The sequence below is a fragment of the Protopterus annectens genome, chromosome 10.part0 (assembly GCF_019279795.1).
Source record: "Protopterus annectens isolate FY-2018-M chromosome 10.part0, PAN1.0, whole genome shotgun sequence".
Classification (NCBI taxonomy): Eukaryota; Metazoa; Chordata; order Ceratodontiformes; family Protopteridae; genus Protopterus; species Protopterus annectens.
In genome coordinates, this window is record NC_056744.1 from 683,071,249 (window position 1) to 683,091,080 (window position 19,832).

The window sequence follows — 19,832 nt, forward strand, 5'->3', positions numbered from 1 at the left end:
ATCACTGCCCCTTCGCCAGCTTCCTGTTGGATTGTTTGACATTTGTTTTTTTTCTGCATTCTCACAAGCAACTACTCCAGATGGTTGAGTTGTGCAGCATTGTTACTTTCCAAGACCTCACACACCATTCCTGGCAACTCATGGTGGGTGACATAATCCCCACCACCACCCTACTCCTGGAGTACCAATGCACCAGCACCAAGAGCAATGCTACCTGATGTTGATGTCCCAGGTAGCACAGGGGCTGTAGAGGCAGTACTGCCATATTGGGTCCCAGATGTGTGGATTTTGGTGTAGCAGCCAGTTGAGGGTGGCATGTTGAGCCACAGCAGTTGGCCTACCCCCTTGTGCTGAAAAACATTTTGTTTGTTGGCAGAAAAGTATGACATCAGAATGGTGAAATGACACATATAAAATAGAGAGATAAGGAATAAGGTAACAAAATAAACAATTATAACCATTATTATGTGAAATATATTCTTTATTACAATTAAATATACTGTTATTATATTAGCTATAGATCTATCAAAATCAAAACTAGGATTGTGAATTTTAACAATACTCCTTGATATTGCATATATACTTTTAAATGTTACTATCTTTTAAGTTAACATTATGATGTTTATTCCAGTTTTGATGAAATTAATATGAAATAATGATATTTTTCTAAATAGAATGAATATTTTTCTAATTAGAATGTATTTATTATTAGGAGAACTTGAACCTACCAAATCTGACTATACTACTATACTTGCTGCCTACAATTACCTTGAACTACAGAATAAAGCATGCATAATTGCTTTTGCAGTTAAGATACGCATGCTTTAGTTACTAGTAATGTATGGATGAGCAATCATTTTAATAAAATAATGTTCATTTGTGCTGCATGTATAACCCTTGCTTTTCTGAGTTCTTCTAACCATTCAGCATGCATATCCCTGTTTGCCAAAATCTCCAGAGCAACTGAAAAATAAAGAAGGAAAGAAAAAGAAACATGAAAGCATTATGCATGCCAGTCTTGGCTATCTCCAGCATTCTACATCAGGTAATGTTGCTTCATCTGTATACTTACACAAATGTGGGATGTCAGCAGTGCTAAGCTCATATAGCCACCGGTTGAGTTGTGCATCACTTCAGGTCATTATAATGATTTCTGCAAAACTCCCCAGTGCATGGAATGCCAGTTGCATTGCAGACAGCCTTGGCTGGACTGTTCCAAGCCTCAGACTTACATTGAGGCCTGCTATATTCCTCCAGTTAGTTCAGAGGTGGAATTTATGCTATCATTATTATCCTAGGTGCTGCCATCCTGCAATGCTACTAAGTGTGATTGCTGTTCTTAAGGCAACTGAACATTAATTTTTAAATATTTTTGTGTTTTACCATGTTTGCACTGAGCCACACACTGCACAAATGTTAATAAGAGAGAAAAAAGTTAAATACATGTTAAATAATTATACAGGTCTGGGTCTAAGCTATCAGACTAATGAAATTACAAAATATACTGAGGGCATTTTATCTCTCTTTGCCAATGGCACAGCTTTGCAGCAGTAATCAAATTATGTGCTACACGCAATTCACATTTTTCTACAGTACATTGTCATTTGGTTGTACATGTGTGACTTACATATTTAGTGCAATGAGTGATCACACAACCATTTATGAATATGTTTGCACAAATACAGCTCTCTCTTCTATTTGTCTTGTGTTCATTCCTCCCTTACCTCTGCTGTAATCTTAGAAATGTTGTCTACAGTGCATTGTGTATCATTCTCCTTTAACTGTATGTTAAAACTACATGGCAGTGAAAAACATTTTTCAGTAAAGGCAGGAGAGTTTGGCTATTAGTGAAAAACTGATAAATGTGTGCTATATTGTTTAATTTAAAAGCTTGCTGATGTTAGTTTTAAACTTTGGAAGTATATATTCAGTGGCATACCCACTGCAGGGAAGGTTCTATGAATTGCTGTTGCATTTTCCATCTCTCTCACACTAATCATTCGCAGTTGCAAGCCATTAGCTAGTAACGGTGATATAGAGCCTACATTATTTTTACATCTGCTACACAAAGTCAAATTTTGATATTCAGCAATTTTAATGAGGTCACACCTCATTTGCATCTTCACCATGCTCAGAGGGCTGAATCTACATGATGACAGGATAACCATGTAGCTATGGAACTTGAAGGTAAGGAGACTTGTGTATTTGGGCAAAACAGAAGTTTGGTATTCCTTTGAAGGAGATTTCTCAGTAGAGAAGGCTTATAATTTGCTAAGTATGCTTGTATTATTCAAGTACATTCTAGATTTTGTAAAATGTTACAAATCTATTTATATATCCAGGGAAAGTAGAACTTTTAACAATATGCACGTCTTATACTTTACTGATGGCATAGGAATTTTTTGGCAAGCATTTACATTTCAAAGATAGACCAGTTATAAACTTTCATCACAGGTATTATTTTTAAAATGTTTTGATTTGACAATATTATATGCTATTTTAGAAAAATCCAATGTATCCCCCAGATTCAGTAAACGTCCATGCATGAATAGCTTATTCCTGCATGGAAGTGACCGTTCCCATGCAGCACAGAAGCGCACCATGCATATTCATGAAGGTGTGCTGCCATATTGTAAAACAGAGATGGTTCTAAGTACGAGTGCAGGGTGTGTGTCTGAGAGCAGTGCTCCCACAATACACATGCCTCCTGCACTTGAGAATTGCCGTATAGCAATTTAAATAGGGCAAGAATGCTTGCAACACCCCCAACCCATCAGAATAAGGAATCTGGACAAAGCCATAAGGGGCAATCATCCCTATGAAGCCAGAAAGTTGATAGAATAACAGGTTTAGCATTAGAATGAATTTTTGGCAGGGTATGAAGCACATAGCGCACACCACCAAACTCATCAGAGAAGGGAATCTGGACAAAGCCACAAGGGGCAACCATCCCTACAAAGCCAGAACATTGATAGAATAACAAGTTTAGCATAGGCATGAATTTTCGGCAGGTTATGAAGCACATAGCGCACACCACCCAACCTCTCAGAGTAAGGAATCTGGACAAATCCATAAGGGACAATCATCCCTACAAAGCTAGAAAGTTGATAGAATAACAGGTTTAGCATTAGCATGAATTTATGGCAGGGTATGAAGCACATAGCGCACACCTCCCAATTCATCACAGTAAGGAATCTGGACAACGCCATAAGGGACAATTGTTCCTACAAACCGAGAAAGTTGATATAATAACAGGTTAAGCATTAGCATGGATATACTGAAGGGTACAATGTAACAAACACAGCTAATAATGTTTTTTTTGACTTGTGCAATAAAGTTTAAGCATAGCTGCATCAGTGTGCCCATTGCTTAGCTATGCTTAGCCCAGCTGAAATGGCAAGATAAGTTAAATAGTAATAGACATCCAACATAAGCCTGAGTGCAATAGTGTAGTGGTTAGAACGTACACCTCACATATAGTAATTCATGGTTTGAGCCTCACCAAAGCCATTTCCATTTTGTATGTGTAATCATTACAATTTGAATTTATTTGTATATTTATGTAGGAAGTAACTTATATTTCTCAACCAGAGTAGTGTATTAGGCGCAGATGTGAGGTGTCAGTGTAATAAAGTAGTGAAACTCCAATAAAAACATGTGTCCCATACAGTATAGCCACACAAAAATAAATGTAATAAAAGCACATTGGGGGATGTCAGGGAAGGTAAATAAATCTATATTATGTAAGGAATGATGAATCAATCCCATACAGGTGGTAGTCCAATAAAATAAAACATAAGCAATGCTAAGCATTACAAAGCAATGCTGACCTGCTGTAAGCATTTTGTACATATGAATACTAAGCAACGATTTGCCCATTGGTAAGCAATGCTGAGCCTGCCCCTTTAAGCACTGCCAACCATAGCTAAGCAGGTTTGCCCATAGCTTAGCTTAGCTCAGCATTTAAAAAAACATCCAATCATGACAAAGGGTGGGAAATTGGCCATATTTAAACCCCGCAGGTGGGCATACAGCTCATAACTGTTTGTAGCTCTCCATTGTAGGCAGTATAGCAGTTGCTGGAGAGGGCATACACTTTCAGGCGCAGCACTGAGGCATACAGGAGTTCAAGGTCATGATAGGAATCCTGGTAAAAAAACCCATGATGTGAGACTGCTGCAGGACCAGTACCAGGGCTCCCAATATAAAGCAGAAGCCTGTGAAAGTCTCGCTCATGATCTCAGCAGTGCCACTGGCATCCCACAGACTGGTGAGCAGGTCCAGCACTACTATGTTGACTTGAAATGTGGGAAGAGGTAGCTCTAGGAACAGTGGATCCAAGAAGCAAGAGAGAGGGGAGATGTCCCAGCAGTGTGTAAATATTCATAGCTATAACTGTTTATCAAAGTCTAGCCTGAGTATGTGATGGATAGGTATGCATAAATGTTTCTCTATTTTCATTACAGCTCCAGCTGAGCAGGCTGTGAACCAGGAAGCCCATGCCGGTAGGTTGCAAAGGCTGGATCGCAAGGCTGGTGAGTAACAATCCTGCCTGTAGTAGTCATACCAAATAAATATAAAGGAGTAAAATGTCACCTGGCAGTATAAAAATGTGTATGGTTTCTACTGAATAAACTAGACAATATGACATTAATAGTCCCACATAGGTCATAGTTAAATAAAAGTGCAACTGCCTGGTAATAAAGTTCTAAATTCCGGACTGGTTGTGTTTACTCTGGTATTGTATGGCATGAAATGTTGCATTCACCAGGTTCTGATATCTGAATAGTAATGTTGTATTAACCACTGTTTCCAACACTGTGCTACATAAAAATATGTTTAGAATGTCTGTATAAGAATGTTGTAATTACAAGGTCAAATTGTACAACCAAGAGAGACTTAGACAGAAACCATGGAATAAAGAGACAGCAGTTTCTCAATAGCTAACACTGATGATATACAAATTGTTGTATTTTTAGCAGACACAGCGATGGTTTAAATCCCAGGAGTGGTAGTAAGTGGTATGCATAATTTTAAACAGGATTTTGTGAATATGTGTAGAAACAGGTAGTGTTAACAAATACTCCCCCCACAGGTCTTCCAGGTAAGAGAAGTAGAAAGTAGCTATAATACAGTTGAATTATACTCTGTGTACAAACATACCACTGGCCATACCAAGGCCATAGGGTATTGTAATAATACCTGTAGAGAAATGATTAGAGCAGTTATCATTAAAGTTGTGAGTACTGCAAGGATATACAAGTTGTTAATTGATATCTCCCCCCCCCACCATATCTGCAACAATAATCTAAACACACAAATCAATGGGTATGTTTTACACCAAACCTATTGTTGGGACATAAGTCCTATTGCTCAACAAATATTGAAATGTGTTTCTATTAATGTTCCATGTTGAAACACTATCACTGTTGGCCTGTTGCTATCAATGTAACTTGCAGGCTGTTGTAATGGCCACTATGATTCAATATATGCATGTCCTCTGTTTGCTATGCACCTGTTCCAAATTTGTTGTTTTGGGTTAATGGGAATATCTATGCATGCTGTTATAACTAATCCTGGATTCTGTTGACTATTACTGACCTACATATGCTCTAAAACTGCAACACCATAGCACGTTTGGGAAAGCCGGTCCCAGCGGACTCACCTCTCCCACTTCATCTGGCCATGGCAATGGTCACCAGCATGTCTGGGACCCACTCCAGGACTTCTTTATCCACTGGTCCTGCACCACCTTCAGGTGGAACAGCCTCAGGGAATGGGGCTCCCACCCCCCGGGAACGGGTGCACACAGGATACCATCACCCAAAGCCAGGTCCAGGGACTGGTGCATAGTGAGCTCCAAAAGGAGTTTGAAGATCTGCTTACAACAACATGAGGACCATGTGGCGCAATTAGAGAGTCAGCCTGACCCTCCTGCTCAGCCCGGAGCACAGCCACCTTCGGGGCCATGAAGGTAAAGTGGTGACTGCCCATGGATGGAGACCTCAGTCCCACTGTTTCCATTTGGAGGCTCATGGACTTCTGATTTCCAAACACCCCTCCATGTCCAAGGTGTTTACCCCCCACATGTGTCATATACCGCGCCTGTATGCTGTCTAGTCTGTCTTGTCTGTCTTCCTACCCAACCTACTTCTCCAAATATACCTACTATCCTTTCTCAACATCCCACTCTCACCTTAAACAATTTTGCCCCATACATAGCTGTCCATTTTGCACACGTGTCCACTGGAAACATGTAATCTGATCTAATTGGTTCACAATACATTATTGTTGTCCTCACCCCTCTCTCAGGAGTTTGAGTGCCCAAATATACCTCCATATTCAGTATATATGCACAGCTGTTGCTGTAGAAGAAATGGACAGTTTTAGACCTTCCCTACGCTCGTCCTGCACACCCCTAGCTAATTTCCCTTTTTGTCTTTCCCTCTGCATGCCCCCTTTTCCATCACTTTCCTATCACCCTTTTTGCTTTTCGTTTAAAGAAATTAGCATGGGGTTAAGTGGGAATAAGCTGTATTAAGCAGTAGTAAGCAGGATTAAGCCTGTTTGCATGGTACTAAGCAATGCCTACACAGGTTAAGCACTTTTAAGGCTAACTGTCTACAAGCATATTTAACCGGATGTAAGCATTGCTTACTGCCATGCAAACCTGCGCAAGCCCACTTACAATGGCTTAAAAGTGCATTTATCATGCTGTATCCAACAGCCCTTGTTCTGCCCAGCCAGAAAAATTATAAACCCTTGCAAGCCTTGAACCAATGACCCTGCACACCATAGCCACAGCAATTTACCAACAAGCCATCTGAACTGTAGGCATGTCTAATATTTTTTCAAACATATCATGCAGCACAGTCATTCAACAGTAGGGAAAATCTATATATATGGGTCTACTACCGTAGATCAAAATTACACTGTTTCAAAATACGATAGCAGTGTCCCACTAATGGGAAAGTACACTTCAACAAAAGTGCACTTTTGTGAATGTCACTAGAATGAATGGGACATTTCCTGCACTGTGGTGCAGTAGTGACAGCCCTTAGGGTTAGGGCTTGGGTAATGGATATTGGATAGCTAGTAGGGCTATCCACTATCCTTAACCCAAGCCCTAACCCTAAGGTCCGTGACTACTGCACCACAGTACAGGAAATAGGTCTGTAACTACTGCTCAGTGGAGGAAATACAATTTCCTGCACTGTGGTGCAGTAGTCACGGACCTCAGGGTTAGGGCTTGAGTTAAGGATAGTGGATAGCCATACTAGCTATCCACTATCTGTTACCCAAGCCCTAACCCTTCATTCGTTCTAGTGACTTTCGTGAAAGTGCACTTTCGTTGAAGTGCACTCGCTTATGGACACAACTATCGATTTCAAATAGTGTAATTTCATCTATGGTAGTAGACCTAGATATATATATATATATATATATATATATATATATATATATATATATATATATATATATATATATATACATACACACACACACACACACACACACACATATATATATATATATATATATATATATATATATATATATATATATATATATATATATACATATAATATACATATATATATAATATATGTATATACATATATATATATATATATATATATATATATATATATATATGTATATTATATGTATATACATATATTATATATATATGTATATTATATGCATATATATATATATATATATATATATATATATATATATATATATATATATATATACATATATATATATATATATATATATATATATATATATATATATATTTATTTATTTATACACACACACACACACACCCATATATATATATGTATATATATATATATATATATATATATATATATACAGAGAGAGAGAGAGATACATCCACATATATAACCACATACATACTATATACATAAAAGGTTAATAATATATATATATATATATATATATATATATATATATATATATATATAAATATATGAATACATATTTATACAGAAATATATGACAGCTACAAAGACATGCAATGAGGGGGTCATGCTGCTGCACACTGGAATTCTAAATCTGAAAACTAACTCACTGGAAGTATTCCTTAAAATGGAGAACAATGACATCTGTGCTGTAACAGAGACCTGGATAAATGTAGCAGGAAGCACCCCTGCAGTACCAGCCTATAATTAATTCCACAACATTTGGTTGCAGAACATGGACTGAAGCTGCAAGGGTGGTGGTATTTTCATATTCATAAATGATGCAGACACCTCCAGAGTGGTAGACCGATATTAAGCATTACAGATCCTGCAGCCATAGCTACCATTGCATAAGACAGTGGTTCAGGTTGTAGCCTGCGATAGGTCCCCATAAATGTCCCAAGACTTACACTCCATGTCCATAAAAACCCTGGACAATATTAGTGTCCAACCTAATGCTATCATACTGGTTGACTTTAACTACTCCACCATTAAGTGGGAAAGCTACTCATGTACCAATGCACATGCCCATCACATCGACCAGGTCCTTCTTAACATGGGCGATTGTTGCTCTACACCAATAGTCAACACCTCACTTGTTATAAATGAACAAACTAGATACTCAACGGAAAAGCGAAAAGCCACCAACTGGATATGAAACAAATGTATTATAAAACCAAAAACCAACTTCAGGATTTGCAATAACAAAATAAACAATCAAATGTGAGCACTTTCATTTAATTCACGACCCTGTACATCACAGTCTATGGCAATTTACCAGTAACCCTTTCAGCTGCTTTGAAGATGTTTTCTCAAACATGCCCTTCTTTACAGCCAGTTTACAATAGGGAAGGGACAAGTGTGCAATTAGGAAGGATTGGTATCTAAAAATATATTCATTTGAATAGAAACATACATAGAGAGACTGAGATATGTAGGAAGGTCCATAGATGTGTACAACCATATATAGATATATTACCAATAAATACTGAGGTGTACACATATATATGTCTATGTATACAAATATATATGTATACACACACACACACACACACACACACATATATATATATATATATATATATATATTTATATGCAGATATATATATATATGTGTGTGTGTGTGTGTGTGTGTGTGTGTGTGTGTGTGTGTGTGTGTGTGTGTGTGTGTGTGTGTGAGTGTGTACACACACACACACACATATATATATATATATATATATATATATATATATATATATATATATATATATATATATGTATATATATGCATACATGTCCCAAAATACAGATACAAACATATGCTACTGATAGACCACCCACAACTGCGGCAGCATGCACAGTTGGATACAAAAGCAGCCATAACCCTCACATCTGTCCCCCCTCAAGTCTAAATAAATGAGTGAACAGTACACATCTACAAAATGATGATATTCCATACACAATGCCAGACATACAACAATCTCTTAGCAAAACAAATAAAATGTCTGAACATAGCAAAGAAAAATACAACCAGCCAGTAATTCACACATGTTTATTATACTCTGATGTATTGGCCAAAGCCTTCAAGGAGTGAACACCACCAGAAATACATGCCTTAATCTCAAGAAGCAATTAACACCTAATTACATAATTGAATACACAGCCTCCAATTACACTCATCATTAACCCCCCTTACGGGATTAAGTATCACAGTTAATATTAATACATTGAAGTCTGTACATAACAATTTTTTTGAATGTTTCATCACACCACTGAGGAGCAGTCATTTTCAGAAACTATACCTTGAGACCCACTGCTGTCACCATGGTGTGATTTATTCAAATGTACAGCTATAGAACTGAAATATTTCTTATCAGTAATATGTCTGACATGTTCTAACAGCCTAGTTTTAAAACACGTGTTACTGTCCCCCAGATAAAATATGTTACCAGGCTGTCTAAGAGCATTCTCTATACACCTACCTCTTGAATGTACAGACTTCAACATGTTCCCCATCCAATTCGCTCAACAGGAATTGCAGCACTAAATAATGATATACCAGTATATCTATCCACCTACTACTGTATAACATCTGGACAAAGCCTGACATAATTGGTGGACAGAAGCCCAAATACATGGCCATACATGAAATATTGCTGTTATACACTGAGAAAGTTTCTGGTATTACAGGGTTTGTTGTGACATATTTTTTCTGAGGGATATAAAGTCAGAAAAACAAATGGATGTTACCATCTGCATAATGCAGTCACCAGAGTATGCTACTGATTTGCCAAGGACAGCACCTGTCTGGGAACAGCCCATACATAACAGGCTAACCTGTGGCCATTATGTAGATGTCCCTACAGTTGAAAGCAATGCAGAGACAGAACATTGTCAGACTGAAACCCATGCAGAAGTAGCATTTGCAGACATACCCTGTTAAACTATCAGTATTCCAAACATATAACAGCAATACTCACATTCTGTTTCTAAGTATTGTACCTTCCCCATCATTTAGTTGGCTTGTCTCCACAAGTATTGTTGTAAGAGGTAGTAGCTCACACAACTCAGATGTCTTCCTCACAAGTAAGGGAAAGGGTCAACTCCCACATGGAGTACTCATTTATAGGAGTGTTTTGCCATGACATTGGTATTGGAAGAACTACACAGCTGCTCTGCATGCAATTAGCAAGTGGGGAACCCCAATATATGCACAGGCCATCACCTGGTCTTAGGCATCACCTACAAAAGCCATGCTGCCACCTATTCAAACCAGCTCTATCCTTGTAGTGCACAGATAGAGAGAGAGAAAGAGGAAATAACAAATGAAACATAAAGTGGAAAAGAGAAGAAAGAAAAAAGGTAAGTGGAACATGTAAGCAAGTAATTGAATGTAGTACTTGGTCTGTAATAATGGGAAATATGATTAGAAGGAATATATGTCCCAACAAGACATGCTGTACTAATGTCCTGCTAAACAGCTGCTATGGCCATAGTATCTGGCCTTCTCTGCAGTGGGAGATATTACAGACATACCTCTCAACTGTACAGATCCTTACAGAATGCCCACATTTTATCATCATGTATTTTTGTCTGTTCCTCCTGAGATCTGTACTTTTCTGGCAAATAGCTGAGGATTGAAGTCAAGTAATGACAAACACTTGAGTGTAAGACTCCACATCCTTAAGAATATTCACTGTAATGCTAATTGTATAATTCTATGAACGTCTTATGTTTGTAACAGGTATATTTAAAGTCTGTCCCTATTTATCCTCCCATCATTTTAGGCATTGTCCAGATGTGATGCTCTGAGAGGTTGTGAGGTGGGATCACAACTCAGGAGCCTGACTCACCTGGGAAAGGACAGCTCATATATGACAACCGCAGGGGTGTCTGTCAAAAAGTTGTGACTGTGCCACCTCTAGGACAGTTAATGGGATGTTTCCATATCCGTGTTACCTGTGATTATGAGTATGACACGTTTGCCTTGAAAGCTAAAACACTTATAGAGGGTGTGTGCATAGGTGACTACTGTTGCAGACATGTGTGTTGAACTGCATGTGATATACTGACTTAATAATATTCAACTGTACAGTGTTCTTCTGGACAATAAGCACATTTGTGACTGATATCTGTAGTCACATACACATATACTTGTGTTATGTCAGCCAAACCAGTGGCAGGTCTATGAGCAATGACATTGTAACATAATAGCCTACTTATGACTGTTTGACATATTCCAGGTTATCACAGTGATGTTAGACCCTACTGTGCAATCAGCGTACTAATGTATGATGCAGCTATATTAATACAGTATCAATACTGATGTCCCTTTTGACACTGATTTATGTGTGCCATTGTCCAGATGTACTGCTGTAACAAGTTGAGAAGTATGATTGAGCAGCAAGACTGTAAATACAGTGTGCCATACTTACATTCAACAGAAATGTATACCAGCTATCCCCTGAGCACATGTATTTATGCAGATGTTCAGCTTAAAGGCAAAAAACTAATCACATGTGTTTCAAGCAGACAGGTAAATAGGTTGTGCATGTTGCACATTTGTGTAATAGTGTCAGTGCATACAATAGACATATATGTGTACAGCCACTGGTGGATGCATTGCCCTGACACTGATGTGGATACTGGAGTAGACATGATTACCAGGTATTAAGCAGAGAAGTGTCCAACTGTGTTATGACCCTCTGTCCATGCCTACCACCAACAGCTATATCAACACCTATATACAGTGGATATCACAAGTCTACACACCCCTGTTGAAATGCCAGGTTTGTATGCTGTATGACAATCAGACCACAGAAGATCATTTCATGATGTTTCTCATCTTGAGTGTGACCCCTAATCTGTCCAATTCCATTGCAACACAATCAAAGGTGTTTCTAATAACATGAGCAACTATTGCCAAGTGAAGACGTGCCATGATGTTAGAGTCCATACCAAAACGGATGAATGCTGTAGCCATCTCAAGATGTGCATGCACAAGTTTAGGGGTGTGCACACCCATTCAACTGGCTTATTCTACTGAGGTACTGAGTATTATTTCCATATGTTTTCACAGACCAGATTGTTATGTTTTCTATTGAATTTTACAGGCTATAGGTCACACTACAGGTGGGAATTGTTATTAAATTAGTTATTGTGGTGTCATGTTCCAGTTACAGAGTAATTCCCTTTGGTGGACAGCAGCAATGCACAAACCACATAATCTATTGCATTGGCTTACAGGGACACATAGGTGAAGGCAACAACTTTGAAGCAAGTCCACCTATATCTGAGCAAGCAGGTAAGTGCAAAGGTGACATCATGTAAGGTTGACTATGACTATGAATCGGACATATCCACACCAAAAAGGACAATTGCAATTGTGTCTCCACATATGTTGTAAGTCTCAGATAAAACAACATGATTCACCCTGTACTGGGAGTAAAGAACACCTCATACACACATGCCATGAATATAGGCAACCTGCATCATACAGGTTAGGTGGGAACATCGACACCCTGTCCACTCTAGTCGTACATGGAGATATGCACATCAACCACACTCCTTCCCACAGCAATGGTGAGCATGTACATATTACCTACTGATGGCAACAGCAGCATATCTCCATGGGGCCTAATAACATCAGTGTCTGCCTCCTACATGAACTCATGCATGTGCTCAGAGCTCCATCACACACCACAGTCAAACACAGACCTGCCACCCTACACACACCATCTACATGGAAGATGACCACTGTCCAGCCTCTACACAGAAATGAATGGAGGATGGAGGATTATGCAATCAAGTGTCCAACATTGGGGGAATAACATAGCTCTGGGACAGACATGTAATGCAAGCTGCTATAACCATGATAGCTTGGAGGTTTCCAGTGTAATCTGGATTATTTGCAAGTAATATCCACTGTTGATGTGCATTTTGACAACCGTATGAGGTCCTGTGACCTTTTCCTGTCTATGTCTTCCAGGTAACATGCAGAGTGCTCACCTACCAGCATTCTCTGTTGGGGAAACAAACATCATTACCCAATATGTGATTGGACATTATGCACTGTCATGTGGACAGAGAGCAGAAGATGTTTGGGAAAGAACTGGCCTGTGAAACAGTGTGGTCCACAGGGTAAATGAGGCCGGCCTGCACAGAAGAACTTACGTGCATGTGCAGCATCAGGCCACTGACCACAAATGCCATGCCCATCAATGGGCTGCTGCTGTAGTGAGGGCCCGGCTAGCCACAGGTGGAGGCCCAGCCATCCAGCACCCACTGACACCCACCGAAGAGCTCTTCACCACACTTGGGCCACACGCCAAATGCACAAGCAATGACGCTGAGGGAAGCATTGTGGAGGTGGGTTGCACACACACAAACACACACACACACACACACACACACACACACACACACACACACACACACACACTGGATGAGGAGCATGCAGGTAAGGACCCAGTGGGAATTAGTACACTAATGTATCAGACATACATGTATCTGTATTGTATCTACATGCATGTGTCATGTTTGATTGCAGTTGTGGATGGTGTTTTCTAATTCACAGAAATGCACATCTATGGTGAAGACAGGACATTGTGTATTATTGTGGTTAGTACTGTAGATGGGCAGACATGCTGCATCCATCATATACCAAGGCAACATGTGCCTCTGCTGACAATAACTCCCTCTCACAACCACATAGAACCCTCTGGTATACATATGGGACAACAGCCTGAACTGGTGAGTATTACATTGTTCTGTTGTTGCCTGACAATACCCCAGGCATGTGAACCACATGCAATTTACCATGGACAAAACTATCAGTAATAGCTATATTGCTTTATGTAATAGCTATATTGCTAGTTGAGCATGTTCACTTGTGCTGGGGTTAACTGTATTGCATCACAGTGGTCACCACTGGGGCCTATCTGATGTGAATTCAACATTCCTGTAGCATACCTCACAACTTGTCAGTGCCAAGAAGTCTGGACTGAGGCCAGCAAATTGAGCTGGAGAAACATCCTAAGGTAAGGTCATGCATGATACATTAGTGGTATACAGTGGATATAAATTGTGTACACACCCCTCTTAAGATGCAAGGTGTTCCTGTTACATAGCAATTAGGACCACAATATGACATTCCACACCTCTTCCAGTCATTAATGTGACCCATAACAGGTACAGTTCACTTGAAAAACCAAGCATCTGTACTCATGTATTGCACCTACAAGGCAGGCCACTTGTGAGGGTGGCAGGCATCCTATCAGCATGATGTTTCAGCCAGATATGATACCTCATGCTGCCATATGTGTCAGTACACTCATTATAGCCTATTTGGCTATAATATTACATACATGGCATTGTTAAGGCACACAGACCACTTCCGACCACGTATAGGTTTCAAACATATGAATATTTCAGAGACATCTGTACAGAGGACTGTACAATGGTTTAACCTGCTGCATGTGAGGCAGATGCTGTCACCACACTATATAAAGTAACGGCAGTGGGAGGTGATCACCAGCCATGTATGGTATACACATCAAAATGGCATAGGCAACACATGGTATGATCCTCACACACACTTGCCAGTATTGGGATTAGAACTCCTGCCTCTTTAGGTAGTTCTACAATAGTGCTACGCAGTTACTAGATGTGCCACAGAGCTTATACTTTTTCATTTCTTCCAAAGGTACTAAAGTGGCATGAAGGGAAGTGTAAAGGGTAGTACACAGGTCAAAAATGGAACAAACCAGACAATACATGATTCATACACTTGCCCATATTGGGATTAGAACTCCTGCTTATCTAGGTATGCCTACTATAATGCTACGCAGTTATGAGATGCGCCACAGAGCTTACAAATTTCCATCTTAACCAAAGGTACTTCTGAGGTGGATGACATCAATAGGTCTACTAATTTGGAGTGAAGGGAAATGTAAAGGGTAGTACACAGGTCAAAAATGGTATGAGCCAGGTAATATAGAATTCACACACACACACACGTGCGCGCGCACACACACACACACACACACACACACACACACACACACACACACACACACACACACACACACACACACACACACACACACACACACACACACACCATGCAGTATTGGGATTAGAACTCCTGCCTATCTAGGTATATCGACTATAGTGCTACGCAGTTACCACACATGCTACAGAGCTTACTGAACTTTCATCTGACCAAAGCTGCTGATAACTGCACAGCTGTGGTAAAGTATTACAAGTGGCAGACAGTCTGCCTTCTGTTCCACCCGTACATCATGCTAGTTCATTCGGTCTTGCATTTCAACTAACATTATGGCTAGGCACTTCACCAGGTTATCGTGTCATGAAGTGTAGCACACCTGTGAGCCATCGCAGTACTCATTCATCACAGATGTTGCCCTAGTACTTACTAGTTAAGTCCACCCCCTCCTGGCATGTTTGAAGGGCTGTTATCTGTGCTTTCACCCATTGACCTGGTGCACATGTCCGTTCTGGGGCACTGTTGCAACTGCTGCATGTACACAGACAACCCTCCCCTCTAAACTCCAAACACTCAGACCTGTGAGGGTTACACATATATCACCCAATGTGGACATATGCACTCTCCAGCAAAGAATGGACTAGCAGGTCAAGAGGATAAGATCAACACCTGCACCACACCATGTGGAATATGTAGCTCACCATGACACCCACTTTGACAGCCATGACATACAGTGAAAAGCCACACACCCACCTTCCCAGAGGCACTCAATGGACATCTACCCAAACAGCACAGACCAGCAAGGCAGACACCCACTCAGACACCGTGACATGCCACATGCCAAGGGACACATTTAACCTACACAATGTGCCCCAAACCTAAGCCACTAAGGCTAACCATCTTGCACAATACAGTGATCATGGGTAACTCAATACTGAGTCACACACATCCCACTCAGTAGGCTGACTATGGAGCAGGCAACAGCCAAATATCAATCGCATGCCAGCATCTAACACATGACACAGCCAGTCATGTCACTCCACAACAGAAATTAGTATCACTCCATATCCATGTGGGTGTGAATGAATTGAGACAAACCTCCCTGGGCTACATGACAGGAGACATGGTTGAACTCTCTGATTATGCAGTTCAGGCAGGTGTGACAGTAACCCTGGGCAGTGTACCGCTGTCACCCAGAATGATGCTGCGGTACTATCAACAAATGGTTGACTGCAACATTGGCTTACATGTTATGTGTCATTCTCAGGGGGATCCAGGACCTCTCTGCTTGGGATGGCATGATTGACAGAATACAATGACTTACCATGGATGTCCTACATCTGTCACCTCTGGGTTGCCAGGTATTGGCTATGTGTCTTGCCACCCCTATCCTGCCTTAGTAGTCAGTGTTCCTAATGTCATTACCACCATAACATGTTATGCAATATAAGGGTCATGCTGTCAGGATGCAGTCACTCATAGCAGTTGGAGTGGAGGACACATGTCTGTTGTAATGGAGAGGTGGTTCACAGCAGCAGACAGCAAACCTGCAGTATCAGCCTATGACGCATTTCACAGCTGTCAGCCCCCGAACGTGGACCACACCACCCTTCCACAGGTGGTGTCTCCATATTCATTACAGATAGGAACACCTCTAGACTAGTATCCCATCATAATGCATTTTAGATACTTCCGGTACAACTGCCTAGGGGTAATAGTTCTATCCAGACTATAGGTCCACATCTATGTCTCTAGACTGTCAATGCACATTCCTCAACAACCTGCCATCTGTGATGGTCCAATGCAACACTGACATAGTACTAGTCTTCAACTACCCCTCCGTCACCTGGGGAATGTAGCCAATCGTCAGTACAGTGGCCCAAAACTTCTGGGATAAATATTTTTTATTGCCCTAGACCAGCTCATACTGACCCCGGGTAGAGGATGCAACAACTTTGACCTGTGTTGACCACTTAAATATGGGACCGTTGCTCATCCCCAGATGTCAATCCCTGCATGGTGAGATTCACACAGACTGTAATCAACATGGAACTCAACATGTCAGCCACACCCCTCTCAGAAATAACCACCTGGCAAAAACTCGCCAAAGCTAACTTTGCAACCATGAAAACAGGGGTGGATGTCTTCACTGCACCCATGGCAATGGGATGTAGCTGCATGACTGTGGAATCATACACAAAGGCACTGTACAAACAGGTACATGAATGCATGGTACTAGCTAGAGCCAACAGAATCCAGACACTGTCCTTCAAACTCTGGGAGACAATGTGATGGTCCCCTGCCATTACTAAAGTTTACATCAGAGGGAGGATACTGTTGCAGGGAGAGGTGGTGTCCCATGACTGTTGAAGTCCCTAATTAGCCTCAAACACAACTTTGGATCCCTCATGGAGTCCCCAACAGGCATCTATGGCAGCAGAGATGCAGTAGACACTGACGACAGTCACAACAGAGACTTTGGCTAACAAAGTTTGCAGATGACTGCAAACTGGGAGCCATTATTGTATCCCCAAATGATGTGGATACTCTACAAAAGGGCCTTACAGAAACAGATGTTTGGTGCCAGAGCCATGGGCTCAAGCTCAATGCCAAGAAATGTATAGTTATCCCCTTTGGGAAAAAAACATGTACCCATGAATTGCCACATAGGTGGCAGTACACTAAACACCGACAGTGTGATAAGAGACTTAGGGACGCAGGTGGACAGTGGTTTCACCTTCAATAACCACATCGCCACAACAGTCAGGAAATCCTTCTATGTGGCACACCTCATCACTAAGGACTTTTCATCCATAAAAAAGGAGGTCATTGTCCCACTGTATTCATCCCTCATTAGACCCATTATAGAATACAATGCCTCGTTTGGTATGTACCTCTCAAGACATCTGCAACAACTGGAAAAGGCGGCAGAAATACTTCACTAAAAAAATCACAAGCCTAAAGCAGATGCCCTATGCTGAACACCTTAAAAAACTCCAGCTATACCCTGTCACATATCGTCTACTCAGAGGCGATCTCTGTTTAACATACAAGGCCATGTCAAACCCAGAGCTGTTGGACATGCTACACTTAAAGAATCCCAGTCCCTCAAAGCCACACACTCTAATGATCTAAACCTTGTCTTCACAATAAACAAAACATGCTGGAGGGATATGTTCCTGACCCAGAGACTCCCAGACTCTGGAATAGACTGCCCATACATGTCAAGCAGAGTGCCTCTTTGGCCCTCTTCAAAATGAACCTTGATGATTGGATGGGAGAAAGGAGATTCACCCTCGGGGGTCACATCAGTCACCCTGCCAGACAGAGGTCCAGGGAAGTAAATAGTGTGGGAAGAAATAGCCAGGGAATTGTTATGGCTAGGCATGTATAGGCCCTAGGACCAATAGCCTACTACCAACCTATGAACCTATGAACAGCCTGGATAGTTACATAAACAGCCACCACAGCATTAAACACAAGTGTTGCGAGTTACTGCACAAAGCTAATATCTATCCTGAGACAACAGATATTGGCCACAGTCTTGGCAACACATTCAGTGCCAGCTTTACCCCTCTCTCCCCCAAGTGAAGTGCTCAGTGAATGTGTTCTCACATGCTGTATCCCATTTCTGTTCTAGGCATCTGTGTGTCACCAGGATGTGGTCCTGCAGCAAGGCAACAGGGTATGACAGTGTGGTGACAAATCTACAATGTCATAGGCAGGGTACAGTATGTGCACGGTAATTCCTGGTCTGTAACACAGTGATTGCATATGCCTCACAGATTATAGGTCTGAGGGTTGTACATAGGTACATGTTGATGTACAACATCTGTTGTAGAATGGAGAATGGGGATACATTCTGGTTTGGGCACACCTCTGATTGCTAATAACCATAGCCACAGAGGATATTCTTCAACCAAACACACTGGGATTACTATTTACACACACACACACACACACACACACACACACACACACACACACACACACACACACACACACATACACACACTTGCCAGTACTGAGATCCATACGTTCACTGCTTCATAGGGGGTTAATTGCTTCATAGGTGTGTAGTAGGTGAATGGGCCTGAAGGTTCTAGAAGGCTAGCCCAAGGGAATACCTTAGCATCAGGCCACATGACAATAGTCCCCAGTGTGACTCAGAAGTATAGTCACTGGAGTGGCTCCCAGGGTGGGTATTGTATTCCCTATCCACTCATCCAGGTTTTCATTGTGGGTGGCCAGTGATGTGCACTGCTTCCCATGTATGTGATCTATATTCCATAACATGGACAGTGTCTGGGTTGTGCACATGTCCAACATGCATGTTCTTTGACATGTGG